The 22,881-nt window shown below is 40.8% G+C and overlaps 1 protein-coding gene across 1 annotated transcript in view; it reads right to left on the bottom strand.

The window, feature by feature from the left end:
* pag1 (phosphoprotein membrane anchor with glycosphingolipid microdomains 1) overlaps window positions 1–22,881 on the bottom strand; it is a gene marked incomplete at its 5' end in the record, with an annotated part of 55,763 nt that overhangs the window by 5,206 nt on the left and 27,676 nt on the right. The gene's annotated exons all lie outside the window — the stretch shown is intronic.

Genomic DNA, 22,881 nt, shown 5'->3' with positions numbered 1-22,881 from the left:
AAGAATGCCTAAGCATAACCTCTTCGAAAGAATGCCTAAGCATAACCACTTAGAAAGAATGCCTAAGCATAACCACTTCGAAAGAATGCCTAAGCATAACATAACCACTTCGAAGCGGAGAATATATCGCTGCTGGCGGGACAAAACCTTGTAACTCCAAAAACCCAACTTTTCAGCAAATGAAAAAAACAAACACAGATTTGAGGGCGAATAGAGTTACGAGGTTTAGACAGATGATTGGTTTAATGCTTTCCCATTGTGTAGACTTTGTAAAACCACACACACATGGAGGATGATCTACTGAGTTGAAAAAAAAAATAAAATAAAAAAAGGGTTTGTACAAGGCGGAAGAGACCCTTCGTACTGCAGGTTACAGAGCTTGTATTTCACTTAACCATCAATTAAGAAGAGAGTTATTTTTCTCCTTGTTTGTACGAGACTCGTTCGTTAACTCATTGGCCGCCAAAAACGAGAATACGCGTGTTTCGTCGCCAACCACTGAGCGCCAATAACGAGTTTTCTCATTTTTAGATCCTTTGATATTTTTCCTTTGATCCCTATTCTAAACACTCGCGCGGACCTCCCTGTGTCTCCCTGGCACCGCTGCCTACGTTAAAATTGCAACGGCGATCGAATCCCGCCAGGTGGCAGTATCACCTACCTTTTGAACTGGGTATCTGGTCTCTGGGTCTTTCTATCTCTGTGAATCTGGCTGCAGGAACTCCTCCCCCTCAGAGGGAATCAGGACATAGCAATCGGTTGGAGATTTGATCGCCTCAAACCTATTGTTTCCCGTATGATAGCCATGCCCAATATACACGAGTAATTGCGATCGCGATGGGACGACTGGGATTATTCATTTTGGAGTACCTTCTGGCTAAGGTAAGGTCTATTTTAGGTATATTTGACCGAACCTAAAACATCCTTTTGTATCGATCGCAGCTTCGAGGTAAAACGACCCCACCCCCCCTTGATAATTTTGTGAAGAAACATATATATATGGTATATACCTTTGATTTGGAAATATTTGGAGTTTCAGGCGAGCAACCCAAACGATTTGGGCATAATGCATATAACACGTCATATCTCGCAATCTAGAAAAAAATACTGGATTATTTTGGAAAGGGCCGATGTTTAGCGTGGAATAGCGCACAAACTAAAGTATGTAGAAATGAACTGGTTTGTCAGTGTTGGACTATAAACAATGCCTGTCAAATGAGCCATACTATTGTCTCTCCTATATGTAAGGGATAATGTATAGCTACGAGGTCATTGTCGCAAAATAATTGACCGACAGGGAGTTTAAAATACCGAGGTGCGAGGTGTTTTAAACGTCAGTGAAGGTCAATTATTTTGCGATGATGACCAAGTATAGCTATACATTATCCCACTTATTACATGGCTAACTTACTAACAATATACCTAATTCATCGACAAGACTAGATCCAATGCAGACGCAGTTGTTCTGTGGCTCTGTCAGCCCAAATAAAGTGATTATTATTATCGGCAGCCGGCAGGTCTGTGGTCTCTGGTCTGATTGCATGACTGAGTGCAGCTGTGCATATGCTGAGCTGCACTGAGGCAGTGTGTCAGTGGGGCTTGATTGCGAACATTATTGTCCCACAGAGGTCCGTTATCGTGTGATAACGGACCTCTGACGCGCGCTATTGACCAATCACAAGCAAGCATTTCGGCGAATGTGAAAACGCCATGTAATAAATAACTATAACTACCCTCCATAGCCGATATCTTCACCGAGCGCTGCGTCAGCAAGGCACACAGGATTCTGAAGGACCCCAGCCACCCCAACCACAAACTGTTGGAGCTCATGCCGTCTGACAGACGGTACCGGAGTCTCAGGTCCACCTCCAACAGAACTCTGAGCAGCTACTTCCACCGGGCCGACAGGCTACTGACTGAGAGACTCTGAACCATCATGGACACGCACACGAAGCACCTTAATGACTTGCACACACACACACACACACACACACACACACACACACACACACACACACACACACACACACACACACACACACACACACACACACACACACACACACACACACACACACACACACACACACACACACACACACACACACACACACACACACACACACACACACACACACTGCTGCTACCTCATGTACAAAATGTATTTTATTTCCAAAAACGTTCAAAAGTAAAGTTATATTGCATAGACTAGAGTAAAGTTATATTGTATAGTATAGGATTATGTAAAGTCTATTTGTTGTGTTGCACTGTATTGCACACTACTACGGTTGAGGAGCCAAGGAAAACAAGCATCTCACGTTTTCGGAATGTATGTACATTTTAAAAGCTGTGACAATAAAGAAATCTGACTCTGAATCTGTCTCCCCTCTCTGGACTCCATCTACACCTCACGCACAGTCACCCGCTCTTGTATAATAGTCAACGATCCCCCTCACCCAGCACACCACTTATTCCAGCACATGCCCTCAGGTCGCTACAGGTTCATTCTAACCAGACACACACGCTTCACAAACAGTTTTTTCCCCACAGCAGTCCGAACACTGAACACCCTGACCCCCCCCCCCTTTGATGTTTCATGTTTCATGTTGATGTAACCAGTGCCTAACAATCTGTATCGCAAACAATTACCACCAACCATCATTGTGTGGCATTAAAGTATCTTGTATAGCTATAATACAGAACACACGATGGGTCCGCAAACATCTCGAACATGGTCAATAACACTGGCGCCATTGAGTAAAGCTGGGGAAACAGAGTGGCAGTCAATGAGTTAAGAAAGCGACTGATTGAAAGTTGATAGCGGTGTGATGTTATTGTGCCTCTTTCCACGTCGCCGTATGATCAATGATGGAGCCATTTATCAACAAAGTCCAACCGACTGGGGGAGTCTAAGGAGAACGTCGATATCCCCTGGCCGTGGCAGCCCATCATCACACACTGTTTTTACATATAGATTTGATCCACTCAAATAATTGATCCACTTTTGCGTTCATTGTCGACTTGAGCACGGGTGCGAGATGATGCGTGCGAAGGCATTGTTGAGGCGGCATTCAGTGCCAAGGGTACAAACACTTACGCTATAGAAACACTCATCTGTGTGTGGGTTTGTCAAGATCATCATTCAGACCACAAGAGGTGTTCATTCAGACCACAAGAGGTGTTCATTCAGACCACCAGAGGTGTTCATTCAGACCACAAGAGGTGTTCATTCAGACCACAAGAGGTGTTCATTCAGACCACAAGAGGTGTTCATTCAGACCACACAAGAGGTGTCCATTCAAATTAAAGTAAAATTCCCGTCTCCTATGTCTTTCTTTTTTTTGTCCAAGAGCCCAAATCAATATGATTACTTTATGGATAACACGCAGTGTGGAGACATGATTACATTTATAGATCCACCACTCGCCACAGATGCCTTCTTCATTTTGCTTTTAATTCGTGAATCAGGCGCCTTGTCCCGCGGGTCTGTTCGTGACGAAAGCGCGGCTGCCAGGGACTCGCCCCTCCGGCTGTCTGTCACAAGGCTTGTTCCTCTAATTCGTTCTGCCCCCAAGTCCCGGTGTGTGTGTCTCTGTGTAAATTAAAGTGCCGGTTTACTCGCTGTCAGGGCGAGCAGGGAGCACGATCGACCCGGTGGTGACGGCTTGCCGTTTGGAACGAGAGCTGAACTCAGCTTTTTCTTGATCAATTATTATTATTTTCTTTAATGTTATTATCTTACAAACTTAACAATTAAATGTGCTATAAATAACACCCAGCTGCTAGTGACAGGACAACTCTGGCATAATCTTCCTGGGCCCTCATTTATCAATGGTGCGTACGCACAGATATGTGCGTAACCCGTGCGTACGATCATTTCTAAGCAAAGTGTGGCACTTATCAATTTGAACTTGTGCTTGACTTTGTGCGTATATTTACGCACAGCTCCGACCGTGCGTACCTGGCGCCCGGTGGTAGAATATGAATATTGCAACGTGGAAATAAGCTTCCGTGCATTAGTTTCAACACTGGCGTGTTCTGTATGACCCGTAATTCATTATAGTTCATTGTAAAATAGCGACAGTAGTGTAATTATTGTCAAACCCTATAAATATAGCATTTGGAATAGGTCTTTCTTTCCGAATGAATGCAGCATGGTTTATATATAGGGTTATCGGAATACTATGGGGTGCACTGACTGCGCTCGCGGGGAACTGTTTTCAGAGATAGCAGATAGGAATGAATGAATGAATGAGGGGCAGTCTAATTGCAGAGAGAACATAATATTAACTAGAGTCCGCTATACCCGAGACACCTCCTTCATTTGTACCGCAATTTGAGACCGAAATTGGAGCGTGGAACAAAACGCACAAATGCCATCCCCGTGCACATTCAAGTCCTCTCCACCCTCGGGTCTTTGGCCACCGGCACGGTCCAGCGTGATATTGGAGATGGATCGAGCAATAGACTGTTACTGTACCACTCATGTAGCTGTCAAAGCTCCATCACAAATTCAGTTATGTGAATAGAAAAGGATTCCACTCAGTCAATGTTGCGATGTGCATTTGCCTGATACATGTCGTTGCTGCATGCCGGGAGGAAGGCAATGCTGCATGTTTTCAATTCATTAAATAAAACGGATACTTTTTGCAAGGGTTTACTGACTGTCATACAAATAATCAACCAACTACATACTGTAACTTTTCAGTGCACGTTTTTATTTACATTGTGACAACAGCCTTGTGAGCTCCCTCATGGTACCAAAGCACCTCAAAGGCGCTAAAAACAAAATTACAAACATCTCAAAACAAACTGGTCAGACTACTGCTTGACCTTACTCCTAGAACCCACCTCACCCCTGCCCACTTTGACAACCTAGGATGGCTTAGAGTAGACGACAGAGTACAACAACTTGCAATGGGCCTGGTCTACAAGATACACTACACGACCAAGGTACCCATGTACATGTCAAAATACTTCCCAAAGGTCAGTGAATACCACGATCACAACACCAGAGGGAGCTCCACAAATCATGTTAAACCCAGATTCGGCTCAAATAAGGGACTAAACACGTTTCGCAATTATGCCACATCAATGTGGAACGCCCTACCCAAAGCTGTAAAGGAATGTGGATCACTACCCACTTTCAAAACCTCTCTCAAGGGACACCTACGGGAGACTGCAATTCAACACTGGCCCCTGTAAATATCCTAACCCAACCCCCTCCAATGTACAGTCATTTACCTAGTATGGTTTTGTCAATAGTTCAATGTACAATTGTGTTTGTTTGTACAGTGTCTCCCCCCCCCCCCCCCCTCAATGTACAGTGTTACTTGTTTATACAGTGTGCCCCCCGCCCCCCCCCCCCCCCCCAACCACCTCCAATGTAAATTACCCAGTATGGTTGTCAATATCCCAATGTACCCAACCCCCCCCACCCAACCTCCTCCAATGTACAGTTTCTACGTCAAATGTATATACTCCCTTTTCTTGACTCCTTCTGTATCACAAACAGTACTGTATTTGCAAATCTGGTATGTCATAAATGTATAGATGTAGCAGTACTGACTATCTGTATGTCATGTATGTCATATATGTCTATATGAATTGAAAATGGGGGACCCTGATGGAAACAAGACAAACGTCTTTCTCAGGTCTGCATCCCCTTAACAATTGTATGTATTGAGCCGTACTGTATTGTACCCATTCTGCAATCTGTTAAATAAAGTTTTCATTCATTCATTCATTCCCGCACACAGACATGATGGAATTCAAGTTCAAGTTTGTATTGATCACATATAGGCAGGCTAAATACTAATAAAGACCGTTCATTAACCACTGTTTGGCGTTGGTGTGCCATTCTAACCATGCTGGAATATGAATGCCTTTATAACTGTATTCGTTTTGTTCGATTGGCTACCGGGTATAATATGATTTGTACTAGAGGCATACAATCTATTTTGTTGTCGGTATTAGGTAGCCTATATGAATTACATATAATAGCAGCCATAGCCTACATTATGCAACAGTAACTTGCGCATATATAATATATCATATCATATTCCTATAGGCTATGTCTCCCAGGAATCGTGGGGCTCTGGGGAATAAAGGTTGGGAACCCCTGCTATAGCCATTATCCTTTATAATGTTATAGGCTATTTTATTTACAGTTTACTCTATCAGCCTACCCAGCATGTAATACGTTCTTTGTTAGAACTCAACTCGTTATTGTTTTGCGCATGGATTGCAGATTTATGTTTGGAAGGCTTTGACATTGTGGGACGGGGTGGATGGAGTTTCGAAGTTATGTAAGCAGAATACAAGTCATATCACCCACACGATATATGCTACAGATACAGCTGGGAAAAGTCCAGGAACAGCTGTTTGCCTGCCGTTATGATGCCGTTTTGCGAGGTTAATGTTAACAATGACCAGCGGGGGCGCTCTCATACAGCTGGTGACAACTGCCCGACGCGCCGGCTTTTGTTCATTCATTGGAGGAGCTCCGCGCTGGACTAAGCTCGAGTTCCATTCAATTCCATTACAGCTGGTGACTTCATTCATAGGATGCTACAATGTCCTACAGTATGTCTACAGACTGCATGAATGAATGTTGCTGAATTAAAGAATGAATAAGTTAAACGTGTCAATTCAGCAGTCAAAGTGTATAATATTAAAACGTGTCAAATCTAACTTCATTAGATGGCCGACGTACGGCTCTCTTGTCCATTCATTTCATCAAAAGAAAGCGTTAGTGTAATGCTTCTTGGTAACAATAAGTTTGTGTACGCAATGTTGCTGAATAAAATAATTAAACCGTTAAGACCTGTCGAATTAGCAGTGGAGGTGCCAGGTGGGCTCTATTTATAATGATATATTTTGTTTAGTACCGTGGTCTAGTGGTTTATCCCCATTCCTTTCAAGCCGACGCCCGGGGTTTGATTCCCAGCCCTTTCTAATATTTATATTTTTTTTTATTATTTATAAAATTAAATTGCCCGCAACGATGTGCATAATACAATAGTAATAATATATAATAAGAATCCAACCAATAGAGCGACATTGTGCAATAAACAAGTAAACAAAGTAGGGCATATCGGCATTTGTACATGAGTGCGTCATCAAACCGGAAGTCGGCCTACTTGGCGATAAACTTGGATGTAAACAACGCGTGATTGCATCGAACTAGCAACTCTTCAAGTTCATTTTTGCTCAAAATGGTCAATTATTGCCGTGTTCTTGGCTGTACTAATAGGTCGGATAGGGAAAAGCATTTGGAGTTCTTCAGATTGCCAATTGTCATCACAAATCAAGGAGAAGAGGGCAAACAATTGTCTCAGGAAAGGAGACGTTTGTGGTTGGCCAAACTGAACCAGGATTTCCATGGCAAGACTCTTGTCAACATTCGAGTTTGTTCTGCGCATTTCTTGTCAGGTAATGTGAAATATATTCTTGGCTGGATATGATTGTTATCTCATTTCATAACCTACTACACTAGTAGTGTAAGACTCAGTTTACGTTATGGTAACGTTACGTCAGGTAACGTTATGTGAAATATTAATAACAGCAACTATCATTTTACAGTGGAATAGTATGAGGCTGGATATGATTCTTATCTCATTTCATAACCTACTACAGTAGTAGTGTAAGACTCAGTTTACGTTATGGTAACGTTACGTCAGGTAACGTTATGTGAAATATTAATAACAGCGACTATCATTTTACAGTGGAATAGTATGAGGCTGGATATGATTCTTATCTCATTTCATAACCTACTACAGTGTAAGACTCCGTTTCTGTAAATGTTCCTAAAATGTAGCGTCTAAAGTGTGCTATATTTTTCATTATTGTATTCCAGGTAAAAAGTGTCACCTGTACAAGAAAGATGACCCAGATTGGGTGCCATCTGTAAATATGACCGGAAAGCAACAGCCTTCTTCTCTGCAACCACCTAAAGAAACACAATACCAACGGCGTGTGAATCGTACCCAGCAGAAACTGAAGGTGGATGCTGCCCATGCCTTGCTTCTTATGGACATACCAGCTGCTGCTGATGATTCTGCTGCAAGTGATAATGTGTGCAGTATAGGTACTCAAACTGATATGACTGGTGATTTTATTTATTCTATGACCAATGAAGTTATAAATCTGAGAGCGGAAAACCTTCAGTTGCGTTCTGATGTGAAACAGTTGTCCTCTACCTATGACCAAAGTGCATTTGTGGGTAAAGATGAGAAGGTTTTATTTTTCACTGGTCTACCTACATTCCAGATTTTGTTAGCACTCTATGCATACCTTAGTCCCCACCTTCCTGTGAAGAAGTCGCTTAATCCATTCAAGATGCTGATGCTGACATTGATGCGACTAAGGCTTAATGTTTCTACAACCTTCCTATGTTATGCATTCAATGTGTCAATATCCACTGCTTCTAGGGTATTTACTTATTGTATTTTGCACAATCACAATGTTGAGTTTTTTTGTGGAGGACATCTTCAGTTTTGCAGGATTTTGAGAAAGCATGGCACTTGAGACAAAACACACTATATCCTATATAATTGTATTTTAATTCCTCTTGTTTCTTTATATACATTGCGTACAGCTTGTTATATTACATTTTATTGTATTTTCTTGTTCTTGTGGCCATCTTGGTCGACAGGTCATTTGTCAAGTAATTGGTCAAACGTTTCACACCGAAACGTCATGATATGATTTCAGGCTGCCAATAAATTTGGAAAAACCTGGAGTGCGTGCCTGGACATTGTTTTTCCCTATTTTTATGTGTGGTACAATACACCATTCCCATCAGAACACTTGAATAACAGAAGAGACAGTTTTGTATGTAACGTGTTTAATAATTGTTTAATAATTTTGTCACAGGAGAGATTAGCCTCTAGGATGGAACCCAGGTAGGTAATTTCATCTTTCCTTGTGACAATATTGTCACCCACTGTAACTGAGAAGTTACAAGTTGTCGAACAGAACTTGTAAGTCGCTTTGGATAAAAGTGTCAGCTATTTTCTTTTCTATTTTTTTTTTATATCCTTTATTTATCCAGGAATGTCCCATTGAGATACAATATATCTTCTTCCAGGGAGTCCTGACCAACACGGCACACAACACGTTTCAACATAAAAACAAGGGCATTAAACAAAAAACATACAAATCAAATATGTGATAGTGGCTTAGCCACACATTTTGCAGAGATTTGTAGCAGTGTTCCATTCAGATTATCAACACCGCAAGGTTTGTCTGGTTTAAGTGATAGGAGGAGCTTTTCAATATCATTTGGACTTGTGCATTTAAATTTAAATCGGCATTTCTTGTCATACATTATATGTTTTTTAATTACAGAGTCTGACAGCTTACCACTCATTGGCAACATTTGATTTATAATTGTGTTTACCTTGGAAACAAAGTAATTGTTGAAATGAGTTGCAATGTCAAATGGTTCATTCAATGTTTTCCATAGTCTCTTACTATCCCCTTTACACTCCTCCAATCTGGTTTGATAATAATGTTTTTTCTTCTGTAATTGTATTCATTTATAAATGTATAACTGTTGATTGATATGCACTGTCCCTGATCAAATAAACTGAGTAAACTCAAACGAAACTATTGTTTTATTGCACAATCGTAGCGGGCATTGTAACGTTTGGGGTTTTGCGAGAGAACCAGTGTTGCAGTGAAAGATTAAACAAGTGAGAGAGACAGATGGACAGAATGAATTAATGAAAACTTTATTTAACTGATTGCAGAATGGGTACAATACAGTATGGCTCAATACACACAAAATGTTTAAGGGGATGCAGAGCAGAGAAAGACTAGCCTGTGAAGGTGTCACATTGGATTGGCAACCCCCCACACACACCATTGAAATGCTAATTGTTGGGGGACCCTGATGTAAACAAGACGAAAGTATTTCTCAGGTCTGCACCCCCTTAACAATTGTATGTATTGAGCTGGACTAAGCTCATTGAGCTGAGTAATATTATTGGCAAAACTTAGCCTGAAGTATATAATTAGGTTGCTGTATATCAAAAAAAATAATAATAATTGTTCTTGTTACTGACTCGTGTCAATCTTCCATGTTTTCGCTATAGTGTGTAGACCTTGCTACACATGTATTTCGTTCATATTGTTTATGGACAATGAGATGGGAGTGGAACTTTGTACATGCCCTTTGGGCTTCGTTCCCTCCTAGCACTGTTTTTTTAAATAATGTGCTAAATAAATAAAATAAACTAAACATATGAAGCTAAATACTCTGCTCTCACATTGTAGCTTCCTGGGGGCTTGTTCAGAGGAGGCTGAACTCACATTTCGCCGTGAACTCAGCTGTAATATTATTACTGACTGTGGATCGCTCGTGCTATCGCGCAACGTGATTGGTTGTTTCAAAACAAAGTGGGTCTGGGAAATGAAGTGTGGATTCGCGCAAAATGAATTAATATATATACATTTAATAACGTTAATTTTTAATCGTTGGGCATGGGGGGAGGTATCAAGTCTTTTCAAGTCAAGTGAAGTTGCGTAGCAACAACAGACAATAAGTTGACTCAGAATAACTCATGTACAAATGCCGATATGCCCTACTTTGTTTACTTGTTTATTGCACAATGTCGCTCTATTGGTTGGATTCTTATTATATATTATTACTATTGTATTATGCACATCGTTGCGGGCAATTTAATTTTATAAATAATAAAAAAAAAAAAAAATATTAGAAAGGCCTGGGAATCAAACCCCGGGCGTCGGCTTGAAAGGAATGGGGATAAACCACTAGACCACGGTACTAGTCAAAATATATCATTATAAATAGAGCCCACCTAGCTATCTACACAAAATATATACATTGACTGCTCCATTCGACAGGTTTTAACTGGTTAATTATTTTATTCAGCAACATTGCTTTAGACATGGTATGGTATTTATTTTAGACAACAAAACATACAGATCGTTATACAGTATACTGTGTAGGACGTTGTAGCGTCCGTCTAATGACTTTGCGCCTCCTGGCGGCATAAAATAGAACAGCAGCCTGGGTTCCTAATTCATTTCCACGACGTGATATAACCGTGCTCACGTCGCGGCAAAGCGCCCAGGAAAACTAAAAGCTTCATCTGTACCTGTATCCAGAGCATGTATGCTTTTCATTCATTTAAGACACATTTATTGCAAGGGTTTTGTAATACACATAAACTCAACAAATAACCTCTGTTCTTGTTGCAATGCGTTTTTAATTCTTTCTTATACAGTAGGAAGGGGGATGAACACTATATTGTGCGTGTTCATATGACTTGTATTCTGCTTACAGCTTCGGGGTTCCACTTGTTTCGTTTAACGTTATGGCAAAGCCTTTTGAATGTGGTCGGGGCGTTCCCGTGTTTCTGCGGTCTGTGCGCAAAATAATAACGAGTTGAGTTAAGCGGAGTCAGTACACCCCGTATATTCCGATAACGCTATATATAAACCATGCTGCATTCATTCGGAGAGAAATACCTATTATTCCAAATGCTATTTATAGGGTTTTGACCATAATTACACTACTGTTGCTATTTTACAATGAACTATAATGAATTACGGGCCATACAGAACACGCCAGTGTTGAAACTAGAGGTGGGCATAGATTAATGTTTTTAATCTAGATTAATCTATCTGCAATCCTGGATTTAATCTAGATTAATCTAGATTAAAATGGCTAAAAAAAAAAAAAAAAAACCTGCCGAAGGCATTCAAAATATGTGTGTTCTACCCAAATAATGACCAGAAGTAAGTCCTTACTTTTTCTTTCCTCCTTATGTTTCTCAGGCCAGGTGGCCCATTACACCATGAGCCCATCTCCCGTTTCCAAAATGCATTACAGACTGTTTGAAAAAGCTGTTTTGCTATGATAATTGGTAATGAAATATCAAAATAATGTTCAATAAGATGTACTTGTGTTTAATAAGTTGTTTTATTCAGAAGTTAACACAAATTAAATAATATTACCAGTACAGTACAGTATCTAGCACTCTCAGGAGCAAAACAGAAAGAATCATTTCAAACTTGAACTATGTGACATGGCTTGAATCAACTGCTCCAGTGGAGTTGCTCAGTGGCCAATGGTGTCAACTGTGGTTGTACTGGGCAGCTCCCAGGTGTGAATGGAACTGTGTGAATGTGAAGCAGGGCGTTCCTGAAAAAGAGCATCTGTGCTCAGCGAACCTACCCTGGGTAAATAAAGGTAAAAAAAAAAAAAAAGTAAAAAAAAAAAAAAAAAAATTAGATTAATGCGTTAATTATATTATCGCGCGATACTAGTATAGCGTTAACGCAGCACGTTAACGCCGTTAACGGCCCAGCTCTAGTTGAAACTAATGCACGGACGCTTATTTCCGCGTTGCAATATTCATATTCTACCGCCGGGCGCCAGCTACGCATGCTCCGAGCTGTGCGTAGATATACGCACAAAGTCAAGCACAAGTTCAAATTGATAAGTCTTAGAAATGATCGTACGCACGGGTTACGCACATATCTGTGCGTACGCAACGTTGATAAATGAGGGCCCAGGTGGACTTTTACTTTTTAAATCGAAATTTTACAATTCTACCCTTATTACTGTACATTTTACTGTATATTTTGGGCTGTATATCTTAGAATGTATAAACATATCTCAGAATGTATATCCCCGACTGTATTTTTATTCTTATTTGTGATTTTTGACGACCTAAATGTTTACTGTGAGCGATCTGTAGTGCTGAATTTCCCCCGGGATCAATAAAGTACTTCTACTCTATTCTACTCTACTCTACTCTACTCTAGATGTCACACTAGAGCACCAGCGTCTCATCTGTCCAACCAGGTGCATTCCATGTGGGGAAATGGGAAGTAGGGAGAGGATACATGCCTGCAACATGTAAACAACATGCCTGCAACATGTAAACAACATGCCTGCAACATGTAAACAACAACATTCATCTTTTAACCCTTTCACTGCCACACGACAGAAGGTTAACCCTTTCACTGCCACACGACAGAAGGTTAACCCTTTCACTGCCACACGACAGAAGGTTGAACGTGTGGCAGTGAAAGGGTAAAATGATCTTAAATGATTACTCGACATAAAAACGTTATATATATATATATAGCACCATTAACGCTAGGATAATATCTAATATTTATAATATTTGCCAAATTACTAGTGTTTTGGTAAACGTTGTTTTATTGGAATAAAAGAGAAAGAAACTTAACATTAGTGATCGATTGGTAGTAGATTGGTACTTTGATGGTGTGAAACCCTACCCCACCTTACCCCTAGGGCCAAATAATACAATTATTATTATTATTATTATTATTGACATATTATTAATGAACTAATGAATAACTTATTTTTATAGCAGTCAGAAGGGATCATGTGCAGCAGGAGACGACATGTTGAACTAGATCAGGTGTGTGTGTGTGTGTGTGTGTATATGCGTGTGTGTGTGTGTGTGTGTGTGTGTGTGTGTGTGTGTATGTGCACGTGTGTGTATATGAGTGTGTGAGTGGATCATGTCATTGTGTGTGTGTGTGTGTGTATATGCGTGTGTGAGTGGATCATGTCATTGTGTGTGTGTGTGTGTGTGTGTGTGTGTGTGTGTGTGTGTGTGTGTGTGTGTGTGTGTGTGTGTGCGTGTGTATATGCGTGTGTGAGTGGATCATGTTTGTGTGTGTGTGTGTGTGTGTGTGTGTGCGTGTGTATATGCGTGTGTGAGTGGATCATGTTTGTGTGTGTGTGTGTGTGTGCGTGTGTATGTGTGCAAGGAGTGGACGGACAGTGCGACCGTAATCCGATGACAAGGCATCAAGGAAGATGGACGTGATGTCAATGTGTCAGTCATGTCCCTATGCATGTAGACACACACACACACACACACACACACACACACACACACACACATACACACACACGCACACACACACACACACACACACGCGCACATTTTTCTTTTTGTCAACATACAGCCTAGGAAAAGACCAAAACCTACACTGCATTCTCCTTCTTAACACTTTGCCGCCCAACCACGAGTTAACTCGGGTTTCGGTGCCATGCGTTGAGGACCAGAGCCACGAGTTAACTCGGGTTTCGGTGCCATGCGTTGAGGACCAGAGCCACGAGTTAACTCGGGTTTCGGTGCCATGCGTTGAGGACCAGAGTTAACTCGTGGCAAGTTGTTATTGTTTTATTCCATATTAATAAACGGATCAAGATCCCCGATCGACTCTGCAGATTTACCCGCCTCCTTGAAATCGGCGACATGCAATACCGGCCAGATCCTCTTAGGGGCGCCATCGCTCCACTGCAGTATCATTGAGGGCGAATGGGAAACTTTTCGCCTATGGGCGTTTCATATGAGCCTGGATCCCAAGCGAACATCCTCCACCGTTGATCACGGTTCGAAGCGCAGATTTCAGCCTGGAATAATGGGATCGATCAGTGAATGTGGCTACTTGAACGCACACTGTATTGCTAATCAATAATACTAATCGGCGTCCCCCGCCGCCCCCATTTCATCCATAGATGCTCTGTAATAGTCCGGATGCTAAGCAGTTTGTTTTATTTCATTCGTATATATACAACAGAAATGCCGTTCGATATAACGTGAGTAGCCTTTAGCCCTATAAATAGCTTTCCAGAAAAAATACGAGACGAAAACTGCGATAAAGCTTATATTCACAACGCTATAAAATGACAACCAACCGATGGATTTTTATTTTCTTTAAGCCATTATGAAGGCACGGTTTATGCACTCAAGTGACAATGAGAATGGACAGATAGCAATACTATAAAGTATATATATAGCTGTCCAAAAGTACATCGGTTTGTTTACAAAGCGTTGTCCTCCAGCCACATATTAGATGGCGAGGGCCGGTCGTCAATGTGTTAAGGGCTCTACATGCTCGAGCAACTGCGACACAACTGCAACACAACATGGTTGCTGATGTTGCAGAGGGTGTTGCGAGGATGTTGCGTACCTCTCCCCAAAATCTAACCTGAGCGACTGCAACACAACCGTTGCGTTGATGTTGCGTAGCATTGATTGGTTGGTTAGTGAATCGGGGCGGGGCTGTTAAATAATATTGGTTCTGCAGGAAGGAATACTATCCTCAATAGTTAACGTAATTTATACAAATGGAAGTATTGATTTATTCGTAACGAATCATTCAAAAAATATAGTCAATTGGAATATGTTCGTTTTTTACACATATGTTGGATTATGTAATTGGTTTGTCATGACGAACCAATAAAAAATTGCGAATTAACCGGTGGTTATCCTATAGCCCTAGTTATCATTTCAACAAAGTGGAGCTGCAGGGGAAGACTTCCATAGCATACGCCTTCAAAATCCTCGTACCTTGACGATTAAAAGCCTCCACAATTTAGTAAACAGTGTTCCCATGGCTGGTGTTGATATATTACGATGCCAGCTTGTGAGATTTCATTGTAGCCAGCCAGCTAACGTTAATGCCATTCAGAATTTATTAACATAGCTACAACAACACACAGTAACGTTAATATAATTACATGCATCATTGTTTACAATGAACGGTGGGGCTAATCGAAATGACTGGACACGGACAAGTTAAACATCAATCAATTAATTTAATACAACAACAGGTAGTTCGAGCTGCACTTTTGTGCCCACGACCGCACCACAGCCACAGGGATACACGGCTTTGACGAGTTCTCGTTCTCCTGCCGATTAAAATCAGCAGCTCTTCCTCGAGTGCCTGTAGCTGCCTGCATTTGCACAACGGCGTCCACCCCTGCTGCTAGCTAACGTTAAAACTAACCTAAAGTTAGTCGTTCACCAACAATCTCAACATTTGTATTTAGTGTCAGTTCAAAAACACAGAACCGGACGACACAAGCCGATTGCGATAGCAGCAATAATACTTCTGGGCGGGGGGGGCGGGGGGGGGGGTTTCAAAATAAAAGAGCGACGTCTAAAACACCGGAAAAGCGTTTATTTTGTACATTAATTTTACATTAATTTGTACAATGTTGCATAGGATACGCGTGGATGTTGCAGAAGTATAAAGGCAGAGTGTCTGCAACATCGTTGCGTTGTCGACGTTGCGTCGCAGTCGCGTTGCAGTTGCTCGCGCATGTAGAGCCCTTTACAAGTATGGTCCATCCAGATGATAGCTCATATTCAGAAGTCATGAAACAGAGAGCCGTGCTGTTGCTTGAGTCGGTATAATTCACACACACACACACAGTGATAAATACAGTATATCAGTTTATCAGTATATATATATATTGTGGCGATGAACATGGCATTGTTCCTGTTCCTGGACTCCAACATGCAGCGAGCTCTGGGACCACGCTGGTCTGTTTGTTACGGACAGATCAATGGACAGATCAATAGATCTTGTTGCCTTTTCAAGTCAATTTTGTAATAACTACAATGCCCCTGTGTTTCACGATAATACATGATCAAATTGGGAATATGTGTTTGTGAGTTGTGTTTAATGACATACGATGGGAATGTATGGCTTCCTGGTTGAGCGAGGAAGAGTATTGAGAGAAGAGGAAATGCATTGTGGGTTTTGGTCTTTTCATGGGCTATGTTGATGATAATTCAACAATAAATCACAATTTAAATGACACCGTCCTGATCCTTTAAAGTATTTTATATCCATCTTCATAACCCAGATGACAAATATCCCACTGCAGCCTACACAGGAGTAGCATTAGACAGAATATGGCGAGTATTACCATGGAAACGGAACAGACCGCAGAAGCTGACAAGGAGAGGGGATGAAAGGTATTTCACATCCTCAGTCAGGATACGAGCTCAGCCCTGGTGTTGTGGACGCAATAGTCATGATGTTTACAGTACAGTACAGAAATAACTTAAGACATTTTCGGGCTGATTTGGGGATTCACCAACGGTCCCTTCTCCTGGATTCGGTCTCACCTAAGAGCAGGATTTAGGAGCGCTGAAGAACAGTCGTAAGTGGGACAGACTGGTGTGCGCTGGTGTGTTCTTAAGGGCTTTATTTGGGAGGAATCATGGTGATTGTGTTCATGTCTACAGACATCCTGGGAATTAATTAATCATAATAATAATAAATATGACAATACTTTTATCATATGTTTTCCGCTGATATGTTGAGTCCGCTTTGAGTCCACTTTGAGTCCGCTTCAAGTCCGCTTAGAGTCCGCTTAGAGTCTGCTTAGAGTCTGCTTAGAGTCTGCTTTGAGTCCGCTTTGAGTCCGCTTTGAGTCCGCTTAGAGTCCGCTTAGAGTCCGCTTAGAGTCTGCTTAGAGTCTGCTTTGAGTCCGCTTTGAGTCCGCTTAGAGTCCGCTTAGAGTCTGCTTAGAGTCTGCTTAGAGTCTGCTTAGAGTCCGCTTAGAGTCTGCTTTGAGTCCGCTTTGAGTCCGCGTTGAGTCCGCTTAGAGTCTGCTTAGAGTCTGCTTAGAGTCTGCTTAGAGTCCGCTTAGAGTCCGCTTAGAGTCCGCTTAGAGTCCGCTTTCAGTCCGCTTTGAGTCCGCTTTGAGTCCGCTTAATAATATTTCAAATTGCATGGGTCCGGATGGCAGAATTCAGTACTGTATCTACAAAACCTTCTGTTTAATCATCTTCCCTTTATTCATTTCCTTTGATTTTTTTGTACACGTGATCTCAAGAAGGTACTGAACGAGCTCAGTGGCAGTTTCTTATGTCTGGTAATTTTTAGCATGGTGTTATTCACTGTCAAAGATGCAAAGAAAAATCATAATTCATATTCTCCTTTGTTTCATCACAATTTCAGCAAGCATAACACTGGGAATACATTCCCTGAGCTCCACAGATGTCCCTAAATACCAAGAACATGCAAATGGACCTTGTAGAAGTGGAGCAATCTGACAAGACATTTATTATTTGTGGAGATTATAATATTGACCTACTAAAGGTTTCTAAGCACAAGGCTTCAGCAGATTTTCTTGAATTATTGTATGGAAGAGGGTTATATCCACTGATCAGCAAGCCAAGTAGAATAACAGAAACCTCTGCTACATTAATAGATAATATTTTTATTAATAGCTTTAAGGATAACATCATAAGTGGATTAGTCATAAATGATATAAGTGACCACTTACCTGTTTTTGTTACTTTTGATTGTCAATTGAAGAGAACAAAGGAGGAGGATGGGTACAGATATAAAAGGTTAAGAAGGGATGATGCTGTAAACATGTTCAGGAATGATCTTTTGAATGAGGAATGGAAGGGGGTCTATGTAGAAGACGTCAATGCTGCTTACAATACTTTTTTGGATATCTATCGGACACTTTACGATAGGCACTGCCCAATGGTTCAACATAAACAAAGAAGTAATGACAATAGAAAACCATGGATAACAAAGGGGTTAGAGAATGCATGTAAAAAGAAAAACAAACTGTATAGAGATTTTATCAAATGTAGAAAAAAGGCTGCTGAAACTAAATACAAAGTGTATAAGAATAAGTTAGTATTCATTATGAGACGGGCCAAGAAAGATTATTACAATAGATTGTTAGGCGAAAATAAAAATAATATAAAGGGCACATGGGACATTCTAAATAAGGTAATGGAAAATAAATCAGCGTCCATAAAAATGCCTAGCCATTTCATTAGTAATAGTAAGACTATAAAAAGCATGAATGAGGTGGTTAATGAATTCAACTCTTTTTTTGTGAATGTGGGGCCAAATTTGGCAGACGCCATTCAAAAACACGATGAACCATTACAGGAAGGATGGAGAGGAGATAGTAAAGTACTGCAGTCTATGTTTTTAGGAAATGTCAGTGAAGCAGAAATCATGTCCATTGTATTAAAGTCAAAGAATAAGACATCCATTGACAGTGATGGGATAGATATGATTATAGTGAAGAAGACAATTGATTGTATAATCAAACCTCTCTGTTATATTTGTAATCTTTCTTTTCAGACAGGTATTTTTCCAGACAGGATGAAGGTAGCAAAAGTGATCCCACTTTACAAAGTAGGAGATAAGCACAGCTTCACTAACTATAGACCAGTGTCATTGCTCTCACAGTTCTCGAAAGTGCTTGAAAAACTGTTTTCGCATAAGTTAGATGGTTTTGTGGAAAAGAATAAACTGCTGAGCGAAAGCCAGTATGGCTTTAGGCAAAACAGATCAACAGCGACTGCCTTAATGAATATTATTGAAGAAATAACAACAGCAACAGATAAAAGGAAATTAACAATAGGGGTGTTTATTGATTTAAAAAAGGCATTTGATACCTTAGATCATAATATTCTAATTTCTAAATTACGTTCATATGGTGTGAGAGGAATGGTTCTTGAATGGTTGAGTAGTTATCTCCACAATAGGCAACAATATGTGCAGTTGGCAGATGTCAAATCTGAGCTCATGAAGATTGAATGTGGGGTACCGCAAGGTTCGGTTTTGGGGCCCAAACTCTTTCTTTTATATATTAATGATATTTGTGATGTTTCAAAACTATTACAGTTTGTCTTGTTTGCTGATGATACACATTTTTTTTGTTCTGGAAATAATTTAAAGGAACTAGCTGAATATATTGTGTATGAAATGACAAAGCTAAAGAAATGGTTTGATGTAAATAAGCTATCACTGAATCTGAAAAAAACTAAATTTATGATTTTTGGCAATCGAAAACTAGATGAAAATATAGTACTGACCATAGATGGAGCTGATATAGAGAGAGTTAATGAATTTCGTTTTCTTGGTGTGATTATGGATGATAAATTAACATGGAAATCGCACATAGCACACGTTAAAAAAAAGATGTCCAAGAGTATTTTTGTTATGAATAAAGTAAAGGATGTGTTAGAGTATGAGGCAATGAGAACACTCTACTGCTCACTCATCTCACCTTATATCAGTTATTGTGTTGAAGTATGGGGGAATACTTATGGGATAAATATAAAACCATTATATATACTACAGAAGAGGGCTGTACGAATCACACATAAAGTGAGTTATCGAGAACACACAAATATATTATTTATTAAATCTAGAATAATTAAACTTGAAGACATGGTTAAGTTTCAAACAATGTTAATTATGTTTAGGGCAAGAAATAATACACTGCCAGAAAAACTACAAAATCTTTTTCATTTAGAAAGTGAGTTTAGTAGGAGAAAATACAATTTTAAACATCAGTTTGCACGTACCACACTTAAACAGATGTGTCCTTCAGTTATTGGTGTAAAGTTATGGAATTCTCTCCATAGCGAGCTTAAGGGATGTAACAGTGTTTATCAATTCAAAAAAATGTATAAAAAAAAAAAATTTAGTCAGTATGAAAATCAAAATGTGATCTGAATAGTGAGATCTTTTTTTTTCTCTTCTCTTTCTTTTCTTCTTTATTCTTTATCATTATTATTATTATTTAAATTTTTCTTGTTTAACTGTGGATTGTGTTTCTTTTATAATGGTATAAATGATTATTTGTGTAAATAAGGTTATACGCCGACCATTAAGAAAATACATGTTAGTTTAGGAATAAGGGGCAGGTAATTATAAGATTTATTCTTCTTCCTGCTCCTTTTGTCCATGGAATGGCTATTTATGATTTTTTAATGAAGAAACTATGATTGTATTATTCCATGTGGCAAATAAAAAGTCTGAACTGAACTGAACTGAATCTTCCATTTACTTATTTTAGGCGGATTTTCAGAAAATAGGGCTCCGGGCTTAAGAGGTTAAGGCTGCAAACTGCTGGACAGTCATATTCTCACGTCAGTTCTTTCTCCTATTGTCAGTTATCTGAAAGAGCCTGCTTTTGTGTATGCATGTGTGTGTGTGAATGCTAGTGAGTATGTGTGTTAGATATGTGTGTAAAGGTGTGTGTGTGTGTGTGTGTGTGTGTGTGTGTGTGTGTGTGTGTGTGTGTGTGTGTGTGTGTGTGTGTGTGTGTGTGTGCATGTACACGTGTGTATGAAAGCAGCATATTATACCAAGCTTGTATACCTGAGGGAATTCCTCCCATTAACATACGGACATCCCTGTGTGTGTGTGTGTGTGTGTGTGTGTGTGTGTGTGTGTGTGTGTGTGTGTGTGTGTGTGTCTATAGTCTATAGCCCATGTCATCCATCATGAAGCCCAGACTACTGTCATAATGATGGTGGCCAGCTGGTGCTTGGAAATACACAGACACGCACGCACGCACGCACACACACACACACACACACACACACACACACACACACGCACGCACGCACGCACACACACACACACACGCCTAAACCACGGGGAGTGGAGCATTCTCCTTCTCACTTAACCTCCATCAACCCCAGGGAGTCCATGTGTATGACAATATACACACTAATGTGTGTCCCTGTGTGTGTGTGTGTGTGTGTGTGTGTGTGTGTGTGTGTGTGTGTGTGTGTGTGTTATATATAATATGGGGGGGGGGGGGGGGCTGGGGAGAAACAGGGGGCGAAGAGCAGAATTAAAGCTGACTTGACATTCTGAGAAGGTAGGGAAGTGTGTGTGTGTATGTGTGTGTGTGTGTGTGTGTGCGTGTGTGTGTGTGTGTGTGTGTGTGCGTGTGTGTGTGTGCGTGTGTGTGTGTGTGTGTGTGTGTGTGCGTGTGTGTGCGTGTGTGTGTGTGTGTGTGTGTGCGTGTGTGTGTGTGTATGTGAATGTGAGTACAAAATATGTGTGTGTGAGTACCCTGTGCACACATTAGCGTGTTGTGCGTATGTGTACGCAAAGCTTAAATACTAGGGATGTCCGATATTATCGGCCGATATTGGCATTAAAATGTGATATCGGAAATTATCTGTATCGATTTTCAAAAAAAAAATAAGAATTTTTTTTTTACATTTTTTGTACATTTATTTAACCTTTATTTACCCAGGCAAGCAAGTAAGAACACAGGGGGGGAACCCTGCATATATCGGTATCAGTTGATATCGGTATCGGAAATTAAGAGTTGGACAATATCGGTATATCGGTATCGGTAAAAAAGCCAATATCAAACATCCCTATTAAATACGCATGCATGTGTGTGTGGGGATGAATTCATATGTTTGTGTGGTATGTGTACACAGGCAAATACGTGTGTGTGTGTGTGTGTGTGTGTGTGTGTGTGTGTGTGTGTGTGTGTGTGTGTGTGTGTGCGTGCGTGCGTGCGTGTATGCGTGCGTGCGTGCATGCGTGTGTGTGTGTGTGCCTGCTGTCCAAATCAACATCCGTATTACTGATTAGCTAATTGGCCACAGCAAGACAAAGGCAAAGGAGGAGAGGAAAAGAGGAGAAGAGAGGGGGAAAAGAGGACGAGGAAGAGGAGAGGAGGGGGGAAATAGGAAGAGGAAGAGAGAAGAGGAGAGAAGATGATGAGAGAAGAGAAGAGAGGAGATGAGAGAAGAGGGGAGGGGAGGGGAAAAGTGGAAAATGGTGGGAGAGGAGAGGAGAGGAGAGAAGAGGAGAAGAAAGGAGAGAAGCGAGGAGAGGAGAAGAGAGGAAAAGAGAAGACAAGACAAGAGAAGAGAGCGGGAAAAGAGGAAGAGGAAGAGGAGAGGAGGGGGGAAATAGGAAGAGGAGAGGAGAGAAGATGATAAGAGAAGAGAAGATAGGAGATGAGAGAAGAGGGGAGAGGAGGGGAAAAGTAGAAAAGGGTGGGAGATGAGAGGAGAGGAGAAGCAAGGAGAGAAGCCAGGAGAGGAGAAGAGAGGAAAAGAGAATAGGATAAGGGAGGAGGGGGAAAGGAAGAAGAGAAAAGGGAAGGAGAGGAGATGAGAAGAGAGGATAAGAGAAGACAAGACAAGAGAAGAGAGAGAAAAGAAGAGAAGAGGAGAAGAGAGAAAAGAAGAGGGGGAGAGAGGGGAAAAAGAGAAGAGGAGAAGGGAGGAGAGAAGAGGATAAGAAGGGGAGCACAAG

The sequence above is a fragment of the Notolepis coatsorum genome (assembly GCF_963971535.1).
Source record: "Notolepis coatsorum genome assembly, contig: SCAFFOLD_374, whole genome shotgun sequence".
NCBI lineage: Eukaryota > Metazoa > Chordata > Actinopteri > Aulopiformes > Paralepididae > Notolepis > Notolepis coatsorum.
Note: the sequence above shows the minus strand (reverse complement) of the source record. Positions and strands in the feature narration are given on the sequence as shown.